The 10,878-nt window shown below is 40.0% G+C and overlaps 1 pseudogene; it reads right to left on the bottom strand.

Annotated features, from left to right (window-relative positions):
* Nucleotides 1-8,536: 8,536 nt before the first annotated feature.
* LOC132432963 (S-formylglutathione hydrolase pseudogene) overlaps nucleotides 8,537-10,878 on the bottom strand; it is a 43,163-nt pseudogene continuing 40,821 nt past the window's right edge.

Below are 10,878 nucleotides of genomic sequence, written 5' to 3'. Positions count from 1 at the left end.
GGGAGTGGAAATAAAGGGGAGCGGAGAGGGGAATGGAGGAAAGGAGGGGCAGATGGGCCGTGGGAGAAAAGAGAGGGAGATGAGGAAGGCAGAGGGCGGCAGGCTCTGAAAGAAATGAATTCGCTGCATCAGGCGGCATTGCAAAGAAGTCTGGAAAGATCCGGGAGGCTCCTGGCTGAAAGAGCCACAGATTGGATCCTCAAACACTTGTGCAGAGAAATGATGGGTCCTTAAGAAGCAAGAGACGGGCCTGTGTGTTCCCCAACCCCAGGATAGGGATAAAGGTCCTGGCTGGAGAGGGAGGTGGACAAGCAACGCTTTAGCTAGACATCAAGCTGAGATGCACTCATATTTTGTAACGACATTTTAAAAATATATTTTAAAATGCACTTTACATACATCTTTTTAAAAAATTGCCTAATTGTTTAAAAATAAATGTACCCTAAACCAATTATTTTTATTGTGCGTATTTGTGGCCATTCCTATTTATAAGTTGACTGTAATTACAAAATTGGAGATTTTTTACTTTTTTGTTAACACTGTTAGAAGGAAAACACTGATTTTCAATTTTCATTAGTTTATTTCCATCTGAAAAAGTAGACTTAAAGCTCTTCATTGAATGAATGCTAGGAAAATAATTACAGAGAAGAGAGAAGGGGTGGGTGTAATCGATACTTCTTAAAGCAATATTTCCAAACAAACACTAGGATGGGTATCTAAAAAGCCAATATTCTCTGTCAGTGTTTAAATTGCATGTAATTTGGTTCTGTGCATTACAAGGCTTATTCTAACACCACAGGTCACAACTTGAATGAAGGTTTTTCCTATCACACATTGCTCTTGTCCAACAGTGGTGATAAGGAGTGCCTCTTTGCTCCCCTTTGTCTGGAAAAAAGGGAAACAAAATGACATTGCTTATGTCATTGATAACACTGCTAAATAAATGCACACACTGCAAATATCCAGGGCCAGTGCTGTCCCTATCATGCACATGTCTTGCATTTGGTAGGTAATTAATACATTTATACTGAAGAATGAATGAATGAAATTATATATATACATTTATGTTCCAGGGATGCCAAAAATAATATATCCTTAAGAACCAATTTTTACAGGTTCAAAGGAAACTTTCAAGCATCCAGTCTAACATGACTTATTTTTCTCTAGCATTAACTTCAGCAATCATTAATAGAGCATTTCTTTCAGCTAAGTGTATTTTGCACTGGAGTATAAAGTATTATGGAGTATAAAGGTGAATGAGGCACAAATCCTCCCCTTAGGTTTATAAGATAGTAAGATGATGAAGAGAGTATAAAAATAACTACAGTGTAAGAAAGACTATATAAAACATGTCCTAAGAGAAATATGAACAAAGTTTGTGGATGTGCAGAAGAGGCAGGTTGCTTCTAGTGCTGGGGACCAGAGAATGCATCCTGGTGGAAGTAAGAGTTGAGTCTTCAAGCAGAAATGACAATAAGAATGGGCAGTGGGGGAAGGGCACTCAAGATGAAAGGACAGCAGGGATAAAGATGGAGAGGTGATAAAGGATGGGACATGAATGAAGGACAGTGGGTGAGCTTTGCTGGAATGGAGACCTGTGCGACCCAGATCTGGGAAGAAAGGATAGGTCCCAGCAGATGGAGGCCTTCAATCTTAGCCTAAGTTGTTTGAACCCTAAGGGGCAGGCACTGGGGGATTGTTGACAGTTTTGAAGCAGAATCATGATAACAACAGTTAATTTGGTGATGTTGTCTAGGATTGGAAAAAGATAGGAGACAGGGAAATTCTCTAACAAATAATTCACTAGTTTGGAGGGTCTTAAGCCTCTTGAGTCTTAAGCCGGTGCCTGAATTCTTCCCTTAACTAATTCCATCTCACACAGCACCCGTCTGCCATGTGACGCATGCCCAATAGGGCTACCCCCGCCAGTGAACTCTTCTTTCTCACAACTCTCTAACATTTATTGTCCATATTTTCCAACTAGACCTGAAAGTTCCAAGAAAGCAAAGATAATGTCTGTTTAAAGGTTCAAGGCTATTTTCTGGAGGCTGACACAGAGAAAAGTCATTGAGTACATATTTATTGATACATTTTTCTTTTACAGGATTAGTTCTGAAGGTGGTGGAGTTGGAAAGAAGTGGACAGATGCTGGGCTCTTCTAAATCTTTTCTGACCTTGATATTCCCACCCAAACCCTTGCCTTTCTCCTTAACAGACTATCTCATTATCTGTTGTACAAGGAGGCTGGTGCTATGTTAACTTCTATACCTTTTCCTTACACTTAATTTGAACTAATGTCCCCTTCGTTGCCAAAACTAAGAGTATTCTCGTCTTATTCCACCTTGGTCCTCTACATTGCATCTGAGACGACTCCTCCCCATTGATTTTGTCCCTCTGGATAACATTCCAGTTGCCACCAGCCAGGCTGTACCAGAAAGCTGGTAACACAATAGACACATGGGGGAGAGGGGGGGCCATCTTTGGAATGGTTGTGCTGTTCTGCCTTTCTTTATATAGTGTAAAACTTTTAAATTGACAATTTTATATGAAGGGGCTTTGCTAGGATCTCAACACAGAGTAGGTGACTCAGGACCTTGAAATTCACAGTCTATAAGGCTTCTACAAGAATCAAGTGAAATCCAGACTTCCATGATCCTCTCCCAGAATCTGCTCCTGAGGTTCAAGGGCACCTGTGGAGCAGTCTGACATGCAGGCGGCTAACCATCTCTGAGCTGGCTTGCTGAAGAATTCTCCCCCAAAGGGATGTATTGGATGGAAACAAACGAATGCAAATATACCCACTTCCTAAGCAGTGTTCATGCTTCTCAAAGAGGTGCAAGGAGAGAGAATGGGTCCCTGGATTCTCAGTTGTGCCCTAAATGAAGTTATGCTAGGGCCCCAGGTCTCTGTGAAGCGTATTCTACCCTCATGACTGCTGAGATAGTGAGACCAGACTATAGTCCCCTTGCTGTTTTACCTGAATCCCCTTTCACCTTTTCCAGTAAGAGACCATACCAGCAACAGCCAATGAACACAGTGTCCTTTTTTGGGAGCTTTTCCCAGCCAATGAGGAGGAAAGGAGAATGATGACATGCCTCCACAAACATGCCTTCTCAGGAGTTAAAGTTTTGAAGAACACGTTACCAATGTCCCATGAGAGTTGGCATTTCATTTCAATAATTCCCAAGTGGGAAGTTATCAATGGTAATTTTATCAGCAGTTGATACACACATTGTGGATGCTGAGAATACCACACTCAGCAAACAGAGCATAATAATCATAGATAAAACTTACTGAGCACTTACCATGTGAATGAGGCCTTTATATTCTTTCTTCTTAAAGAGGGAACCGGGGTAGCTCAGCTCTTGCATCCTGACCCTCTTCCTCTTCATTGGAAGCTTGTGCTCGAGAAGTCAAAGACTCTAAAAACAAATTTAAAATATTCCAAACTTTTGTCATGTGAAGGTCCTTAGTAAAGATTTCTATCTGATTTACTTCCGTATGTCCTGACCCAGCATCTATAAGAGAGAGGATTCTTTGATGGCTACACTTTGTGGTCTGATTGTCCCTGATGTGGAGGAATTATACTGAGCTTTCACTGGATGGGACAGCTACAAAGTACGGCAGAGCGGGCCACATCATATAACCTTTGCAACACCACCTCCACTGCCCACTTCTCCTCCACCACCGCACATGGGCCCAGCCTCCTTTGGCTACACCTTGTTCTTGGTTACATAGTTCTGGCACATGGAAACAAATTGGAGGTAGCAGCACACAGCCCTCTTTTTCCCAAGGTGAGGATTCTTAGTCATTATTTTGATAATTCAGTCCACCCACAAATGGGAGTGGGGGTGGGGGGTTGGGAAAGATGAGCACGGAAGGTGAGTGGATGAACTGTAAAGGGAAGAAAGCAAAGGTGAGCAATGCCAGGTTCCCTAGCACTGCAGACACTAAAAATGACACTTTTTATTTGTTCAGTGAATTCTTAACCTGAGATTCCTAGACAGGCTTCAGGAGTCTGTGAGTTCCATGAATCGTGTGTTATGTTTTAGGCTTTGTGCATTTATTTGAGGAGATGATCCACAGCTTTTATCTTATTTTTTTGGAGTCATCTATGTCGAAATATTGACCGAGATATCAATGATTTTATGGAAGTGCAAAACAGAGAACTGGTTCCTTCCTGCTTTTTCTTTCCAAGTCCCTCCGCAAAGACAGAATCTCAGGCTCAGGTGAACAGAGGCTTTGGTTCTTCAGAACAGAGGTGCGATCAGCCTTGCTGAACAGAATTATCCAGGCAGATCATGTTTGGTATGTTCAATCTTTTGGGAATATCTTCTCTTTTTAAAGGGCATCTTGTGATGGTCATACTTTAACTCAAAGGAATAATTCACTAATCCCAGGCACCGAGGGGGGGTGGGATGGGGTAAGGTTCAGAGGCATTTGAGAAGATGACAAGGGCTAGTGGACACCACTCAGGCCACCGGGCATGTCTCTAATAATCCACTTTGTGGATAAGACTGTCCCTGCATGAAAATTTTATGTCATTAGAAATAGATAAGACTGCTGGTCTTAAACCTAAGGATTATTTTTATATTCCACTGATTTGTTGGAGCTATACCTAAATACTCCAGTCCACATTTATCTCTTCTGTCATTGAATCCCTTGGAATTTGAATAAATATACTGTTTATTCATTAAAATATCAATATAAAGAAATTACTCTTAAATTTTTCCCCCGTTTTCTGTTTTCCAAGTCTCCCCTGTCTATATTTAAATGCCTCAAGGCAGGACCATACATAGTCCAAATTTACTTTATGTCATTATGTAACGCTAAAGAAAGTGCTGCCCATAGTCTTTCTTTTTTATTCAAACAGAAAGTCACAAAAATTATTATCATCCTCATCAGTTCACTCAGTCCCATGTAATTTATTTTTTTTATCTTGATCTTTTGTTAGCACTTTTATGAATTCATCAGTTTCCATAGTCTCTTCCTCTTGGCATATGTTGACAAAGAGCCTCCATTCACCTGTTGGCCAGGTGTCCTTGTGCCAGGGACACCTGCCCAGCTGTACACAGTGGCCCTAACCAAGGAGAACATGACATGCAATCAATGGTAAGTAGTTTCCATTGGTTTGCTTACTGAAACAAATCCAGATTTAAAGTCAGAGCTCAGAGAAAGAGACAAGTGTGTCTGAAATAGTACAGAAAATAAAACCATTGCCCATGGTGTTTAATATATATTTTTAAAATTCTAATTATTGGGAAGAAATAAGATGACTTTGAAAACAAAATTAATGAGAAGTAATAGGATTAATTATAATTAGTTAAAATTAACCAATAATTATAATAATCAGCCATATTAATAAAAACAGAATTAATAACAGCCAGATTCAAAGTTTGGAGACAGTCTAAGGGAGAAAGATTATCCAAGAGAATTTAAGAGACCTAGTGGTATCAATATGAATCCAGAAAGAGTATAGAGAAAAGGGCCAACTTGGTATTTAATTCTTCTGAGTGTAAAGAAGGCTCGAGAAGCTGAGTTGCCTGAAACCAATGGTTAGACAAGGGTTTATTAGTAATAAGGCAAATTTATTTATCTTTCATTTGAATGGAATATCTTAAAACTAATGAAAATAGGGAATTCCCTGGCAGTCCAGTGGTTAAAACTCGGTGCTTTCACTGCCGTGGGCCCAGGCTTAATCCCTGCTCGGGGATCTAAGATCCCACAAGCCATGTGGTACGGGCAAAACAAACAAACAAACAATAATGAAAATATAGAACAAAAATAATCATTTCATCCTAACATGACACACTAGTATTTGTATGTTCTTTCATTTCTTTTCATGTTTTCTATGTGATATACTTTGTCGCTGTAAGTTAAAAGCGAAGTCAAAATGTATAGCTAAAATAGAGAATTAGATTTCAGTTTAAAAACTAAGATTATGTTTATTAAGGGGAACACACTTGCCTGTCTCATTTGATCACAGCAAAAGTAATATATAATATTGCTGTAAGATGGAACAGCTAATGGTGGGGAAGAAGGAAAGACTGAAGGATGTGGAGAAGTCTACCTAGAACTTACCCAGAATTAACAACGCTCTTTTAAGTGATGGAAATGCCACAATATCCATCCACCACCCACCTGGCGCACAGAAGGCTCTCAACTGATATTGGTTGAACTGAATGTTTGACACATAACGTTCAGTTAGAGAACAACCTAGAAAATATGCATTGTCTAGAAGAAACTTTCACTGTTCAAAATAATTTTAAACAGTAAATATAACAATCAGCGGTCTATTATGAATTTAATGTTGTACATATATATTAAATACTTAGCATGTATTAAATACAGAGTATGTTTAATACATATGAAATAAAAAGTGGGTTGACCTGCAATTTCATGGAATCACTAAGACAGCAAGTGGAAAATTCCAAAACAATAACTCCGTCTAATCAGGTATATTCCTAGTCAGGGCATCTAAAAACATTTTACAATGGACAACTCTAGTTATCCAAGTTTCTGCCTGTTTTAGGTCAAGAGTCATCAACAAAACAGGAAGGATTAACTTCAAATAATTTTCCCGGCTAGATCTCACACTTGGAAAATAGTATTCTATTGAGTTTTGTGGATTCCTCCATTTTTTGGAAACAACACAATCCAGATTAAGTACTTTGTAATGATCCAAAAACAGAAAAGAAAAGACAAGAAAAAGAGGCTGATTTAAAACCTTGATCCTTCTTTACGACACCTCAAGAGTTTTGCTGATGTGATCCGGTTGCTTCTCAGCAAATGTAAGGGGTAGACTCAGGAGTTATTTAGGAGTCTGATCTACATGAAAGGAAGATCTATGAGCCTTCTTACCAATTCTGGTCAGAGGAGCCAGCATTTGTCTCCTCCTTCTCTCCCCCACACTTCCCACCCTAGATTATCTCCATCATCTTGTGACCAAAGGAGAAAATAACTCCCCAGCTGTCAGTGGCTTTCTCAGCTGCCAACACAAGAACTTGATCACACAGAGGGAAACTCCTGATTTAAGGAAAGACAGTCAACATGCACACTTCTGCTTATACCATCGGGGCTTCTGGTGGTGTACCTCTGCCTGCATCCACCAGTGCTCCCTGAAGCTACAGTAAAGACTCAGCTTTTTGTTGTTATTATTCTTTTAGCTTTTGCATAACTGGCCTTTTGAATATCTCACATGGACCACTGGCCACCAGGTTTTATATGATATAGAGAGAATATAACTTTGTTCACTTTCTGCCATTTTAGAAATTCTCTGGGTCCTGCTGAACCTGTTAATAGTGAATAGTGGACCAGTGGTGGGAGGAAGGGAGGAGGCTCTGACTGAGGAGCTGCGGCCTTGCTCAGTGCTGGCTCTTTGTCCATGCTTCTACTTTTCAAGAATCAATAGGGTTGGAAGCTGGAGACACTGGAGGTGTGTGACAGAGAGGAGAAAGGCGAAGATGCTCGTAGATCCATCTGGCAGTGCATGCATGGAGGATGGAGGGAGGCCTGGAAGAGGTAGCAGGAAAGGCATGGGGCTCTGTACAGGGCAGAGAGAACGGACAAAGCCAGAACTAGGACCAGCCCGTGGTGCCAGGGTTGGCTGGCTGGGCTGTGGGTGTCTTGGGGACGTGGAACCAATGCCTGGGATAAAAAGCTCCACGTCCACCACCCATGACCATGTGGCAGGTCTCCCTGAAAGTAGTCCTGAATTTAAATGGAAAGAGTCTAGAAGGGCTATATTTTCAATTTTTTAAGGATAATAAAAGCATTAATGGGTGAAATTCTGCATTTTTGCCTAAGTATCTATAATTTTGTGAATTTCTCCCAGTGGTGATGAAATAATAGTGGATGAAGTAAAATCAATGTAACCTCTGCAAATGCCTGTGGGGAGAGGGTGACAGACAGGAAGGGGGAGGATTCTACAGCACAGATGGAGTATAGTTTATAGTTCCAGTTTCTGACATGATGAGGAAGGAGAAGATGCGGGGCTTAACTCTAAGTTGACTTCAGAAAAAAAAGTGATGAATTTCTTACTTCTCACAGATGTAGCAATGAAAATTCATTCTTCATTCAACAAAACTTGATCTTCAGACAAGTCTCGAATGATTTACTACGACCTCATAAAAAGTGCCGAAGAGATCTGTGAAATAAGACCAACCTGCTCACAGTTTTTAAAAAGTACAGAAAAGTCTGAATAGTTGTGTGCTGCCACTCAAACATGTTTGAGAAGCCTTCTACAATCATTACACGTACTTGAACTTTTCTTGTTTTATGTATTTTCTTGTATTTAGATTTTCAACTACATGATCAAACTCTTTTAGTGTCATGAAAACTCATTTTAAAATCGAATAACTGTATTTTTCTTTAGTCTAACTACTATAACTCAGAAAAGATTCTAGTGTCTGATTTTTCCTGTATTTGGGAATTCTTCTTGAAGTCTGATGTGGTCATTAAAAAAGATTGCAAAGAAAAGTAACTATAATCATAACCCTCTTGTAATCTAAAAACAACTGATGTCAGGAAGTAGCTGTGCAGCTGAAATGTTTAGTCAACACCTCCTTGATCATGTCTAACCAGAACCTGAATAAAGCTTACTAAGAGGGCTTCCCTGGTGGCGCAGTGGTTGAGAGTCTGCCTGCCGATTCAGGGGACACGGGTTCGTGCCCTGGCCCGGGAAGATCCCACATGCCGCAGAGTGGCTGGGCCCGTGAGCCACGGCCGCTGAGCCTGCGTGTCCAGAGCCTGTGCTCCACAACGGGAGAGGCCACAACAGTGAGAGGCCTGCGTACCGCAAAAAAAAAAAAAAAAAAAAAAACTTACTAAGAACACCAGTGTCATGAGCTTTCCATTTATTTTGCTCTGATTTCAAATGTCCATTGAGAGATTTTTGTCCTCCCACCCACCCAAAGACAGAGAGCTGGTGGCAAACTGGAGCAAATGCTGACATAGATTTGCATTTTCCAGGGTTCTTTAAAGCACAAGTAAGAGCGCCACAGCCTCCCACTGAGTAGCAAAAAATAGCCAATTTTCCATGGTCCACTGGAAAATTGGCATTTATCAGTGAGGGAAGCTTATTCATTATGTAAGAGTACATTCTGTAGATAGTTTTTCAACTATCCACATAAAATCCAGCCCCAGTGCCAAGGTCCCAGATCTCATCTTGCCCTGGTATCTGGAGCAATGATGACCAGGCTGTGTTTTGAGCCTGCTTGAGGATGGCTGATTCATTGTAGCATTTGCTCTGTGTATTTTAAGACAGGAAGCCAGTACAGTTCAATAACTCTTCCAGTTCCTGGCTTTGGAAGTAAGCAGACAGCAAATTTCATTTTGCACGTTAGTTCAAACCTGTCACGTTCAAACAACTTCAGCAACCCTCTAGAGAGCAGTGCTGCCCAGAAGAACTTTCTGTGATGATGAAGGTGTTCATCTAAGTGTGCTTTTAAAAGTTCAGGTGTGCTCCCCTCCCCCTCCCCACTCGCTTCATCTCCCAGAGCAGAAGTCTCCACTACCACTTCCAGGAATCATCTTTATCAGTCACCCTTCAGCGAGGGCTGAAAAACTAAAACAGCAATCAGACAGAGAAAGAATGAAGATGAAACAGATTTCTAGCAACAAGTGTTCTAGAGTTGTTCTGTCTAATATGGTAGCCACTAGACACAGGTGGCTATTATAATTTTTACTAATTAAAGTGAACAATTCAGCTCCTCACTGGACACATTAAAAGGGCTCAATAGCCACATGAGCTAGTGGCTGCTGCTTTGGACAGTACAGCATTTGGCCATCCAGTAGGATATAGGAGAAAAATATCTTTGTAATTTACATGTAAAGCCCCATTAACGGGTTAATAAGACACAGTGATAGTTTTATATAAAGAAGAGAAATTTTTAAAAATTAACTTGTTTAGAAAAATTTCAAATAAACATGCTCTTGACAAAATTTAACTAGTATATAAAGAGTAGGGTGTAAAATGTAAAAGTCTTTTCTCACCTCCAGCTACTACAAATCCTTCCCACTGTGGCACTGAATATAATCATGATTTAGTGTGTGAGTGCGTGTGTATTTCTCAAAAATGCCTATGTAAATAAACACAGGTAAAGGTTTTCAATATCAGCCATTAAGAAAATGTAAACTAAAACTACAATGAAACACTTCTCATTTAAAGGGCTAAAATAATAAAAATAAAAAACTTACAATACCAAGTCCCCGCAAGGAGGTGGAGCAACTAGAACTCGCGTACATTGGTCATGGGAAAGCAAAATGGCACAGGCATTTAGAAAGAAACGTGACTTCTTATACAGTTAAACATATACTTACAATATGACCCATCATTCCTTCTCCTAGAGATTCACCCAAGTGAAACAAAAACTTAAGTTTACACAAACACCTATGTACGAATGTTTATATTGGCTTTATTCATTAATTGCCAAAATCTGGAAATAACCCAAATGTTCCTCAACTGCAGAATGGATAAACAAACTGTGGTCTATCTATGTAATGAAATACTACTGAGCAATAGAAGGAAAAAACGACTGATACACCTAACAAGAGGGATACATCTAAACATGCTATGCTTGTATACTATACGAGACTGTATACTATACGATTCCGTTTATATGACATTCTGGTAAAGGGGAAACTATATGGGACAAAAACCACATCAATAGAAGTCAGGGATTGAGGGTGAGGGCTGGGGTGGGACTTACAAAGTGGCACAGGGGAGTTTTGGAGTGACAGAAACTGTTCTATATCTTGACTGTCAGGTGACTACACAATTGTATGCATTTGTCAAAATACTCAGTACTATACACTAAGAAGGGTGAATTTTGCTGTATGTAAATTATACTTTAATTTTTTAAATGGAGAAAAGTAAGT

This window comes from Delphinus delphis, chromosome 10 (assembly GCF_949987515.2).
Source record: "Delphinus delphis chromosome 10, mDelDel1.2, whole genome shotgun sequence".
Lineage (NCBI taxonomy): Eukaryota > Metazoa > Chordata > Mammalia > Artiodactyla > Delphinidae > Delphinus > Delphinus delphis.
Note: the sequence above shows the minus strand (reverse complement) of the source record. Positions and strands in the feature narration are given on the sequence as shown.